The sequence below is a fragment of the Leucopleurus acutus genome, assembly GCF_964270905.1.
Source record: "Leucopleurus acutus genome assembly, chromosome: 3".
In the NCBI taxonomy this organism is placed as follows: Eukaryota; Metazoa; Chordata; class Mammalia; order Artiodactyla; family Delphinidae; genus Leucopleurus; species Leucopleurus acutus.
In genome coordinates this window covers 15569447-15572200 of record NC_139145.1, presented here as the reverse complement: position 1 = coordinate 15572200, position 2754 = coordinate 15569447, and the positions used below count along the sequence as shown (strand labels likewise).

Below are 2754 nucleotides of genomic sequence, written 5' to 3'. Positions count from 1 at the left end.
TAACAATATAATGCAAGACAACTGATTTTCTCTCTTAGTCTCTTGATGGAGATAATTAAACTTCTTTCCAAACACAGTCCTTGTGATTGGGAACATCATAATCATCTGAGGTGTTAGGTTAAAATAAGTTCTATTTGAACCTGGAAATCAAAATTTGAGGGAGAAAAGGTTGCAGGAGAACTTATCTTTGAAGGGCTTCCCCTGATGTACCACCATCTTTGTGACCCCTCCCCCTTCTCCAGGACTTGGGCCACTTGGCTATAGCAGTGTGCAGTAATTTCTGTGACCAGTGACTCTTTCCTGAGAATAAGAGTGTAGGGAGACAGAAATCAGGTTAAAGCCTATGAAAATTGCAAATGCCTCTTTAACATGTTTGCACTATCTAATGGATCCTGGTTAAAGACGAGAGAGGAAAGGGGTTTGAAGGATTAAATCCATTGTTCGTAGCACTTCATAATATCTTGTTATGTTTTCCTTCTGTTATTTAATTGTTTACAACAAAGCATAAGCATGGATAAAAGAAATGAAATGTCAGGAGCTGATTTCATCCTCCTAGGCCTTTTCCTGGATATGAAACATACCAGATTTTTTATTGGTGCTATGCTTGTGATTTACACTGTGGCTCTGACTTTGAACTTTGTCCTAATTCTCCTGATCTGCGTGGATTCTCACCTCCACATGCCCATGTACTTCCTGCTCAGCCAACTGGCTCTCATGGACATGATGTTAATCTCTAGCACAGTACCCAAGATGGCAACCAATTTCTTCTCCGGGAGGAGAAACATATCACGAGTGGCCTGTGGGACTCAGATCTTCTTCTTCCTGACTCTAGGAATTGCTGAGTGCATCCTCATCACCCTCATGTCCTATGACTGGTATGTGGCCATCTGTAACCCTCTGAGATACGCCCTCATCATGAGCCAGAAGGTCTGTCTGCAGATGGCTGCCATCTCCTGGGCTGGGGGCGCCCTTACATCACTCGCACACACGGCCTACACCATGCATTTCCCCATCTGTGGTTCCAGAGAGATTTCCCATTTCCTCTGTGAGGTCATGGCCATTCTAAAATTGGCCTGCCTATGAGAAGGCTGTGATAGTGGCAAGCATTGTGGTGCTCCTCATCCCCTTGTCCCTTATCATGTTCTCTTATGCTCTCATCTTCCTTGCCATCCTCCACATGAAATCCCCAGAGGGAAGGGACAAAGCCTTAGCCACTTGCTCTTCCCACTTGACTGTAGTGTGCCTCTATTATGGCCCTGCCATGGTGGTCTACGTGAGGCCTAGTTCCTATCATAATCCCAAGCTGGACCAGGTCCTCCTAGGACTTGGCCCTATTCTCACACCTTTGCTAAATCCTCTGATTTATGGTCTTAGGAACAAAGAAGTGGTGGGGGCCCTAAGGAAGGTGCTGAGTTGATGGTACTGATGTCAAATTAAAAGAAGAAGATATACCCACCTCTAATCACTAACTTTAATTCAGCCTAAATAAGTTAGACTCCTATGTCAAGAGTGCTTACTTTTCGATTTATTCATTCACTAAACAAATATGTAATGAGGGTCCCCTATGTGTCACATACCGTTTTATGTACTTCTGGTATCCTCTTTAGAATTGCTTTAGGATCCTGGTGGAATTTCTCAGGGTTGTTTTTTTTCTATTTTTAATTGGCATCACTTGTACTTGCCTTCTTTGAAACATCCTTACAATATTAAGTTTCTACCCTGAATCTGTGAACTTCCACAAGTGTGGTGGTGGTAGGAAACTGATGATAAAATTCCACAGAAAATTGCTGGAAAATTGGATCAAAGATAGAACTTTATATCCCTGAGAATCATATAGGTCTCATTCAACCCCTGAAAGAAGCACATCTTGACATAAACCCAGAAATGTTATATGCTTGACTTCTTCATCTTCCAAAACATGCACGCATCCATCCACATACAAAAATGGCCATATATAAACTACTCCTGATGCAGACCACTTTGCATTTCCAAAAGCTTTAATTAAGTTTATTCAAAAGTTGAGCTGTAACACTGCAACAGAGCAAAGAGTAGAATAAAGAATAGCCAAGATTACAGATTTTGATCATAATTACAAGGCAACTGAGCATAAACCAGTGGATGGAATGTTTTCACTATTTAGCTCAATCAAATAGTTAATTTGAATGCAATTAACTCATTTAAATAAGTAAAATGATAATATTCCAATGCATCTCAATACTATAATTATTTAGAGAGCCATGAAGTCAATTAAGAAGAAAAGGAAATGCAATTTAAACAAGAATGTGCAGTGGCCTAATGAATTAAAAGGTGTGTGTATAACTCAAGTCTAATGTAGCAAACGAGAACTAACTGCAAGTCAGAAATATCTTGAGGATACGTGGATGAAACTCCTTGATCTACCGAGTGGATAAGCAGAGTAATCAATATCTGAATGCTTAAGACTTGCTAAAGTTAACAACTGAATAAAAGAGAAGTATGATGTGCCAAATGAGATCAAAGACTCAGAGTATTTTATGGTATAAAAATATGAGTCTCTTTAATGATGATTGTATGGACTATGCAAAGACCTGTTGATAGAGAAAGGACCAAATCATCTTAGTCCCTGAGCTATGGCTTACAAATCAGTTCTGGCTATTTGTTGTTTTTCCCTTGCTGCTTTGAATATGTTTTCTTTGTATTTAATTTTTGATAGTTTGATTAATATGTGTCTTGGCATGTTTCTCCTTGGATTTATCCTGTATGGGACTCTCTGTG

At 39.8% G+C, this 2754-nt stretch overlaps 1 pseudogene across 1 annotated transcript; it reads left to right on the top strand.

Annotated features, from left to right (window-relative positions):
- Positions 1 to 510: 510 nt before the first annotated feature.
- LOC309960104 (olfactory receptor 2T11-like) lies at positions 511 to 1417 on the top strand (annotated as a pseudogene). Its single transcript has one exon. The product of its transcript is annotated as an olfactory receptor 2T11-like (transcript).
- Positions 1418 to 2754: the final 1337 nt, after the last annotated feature.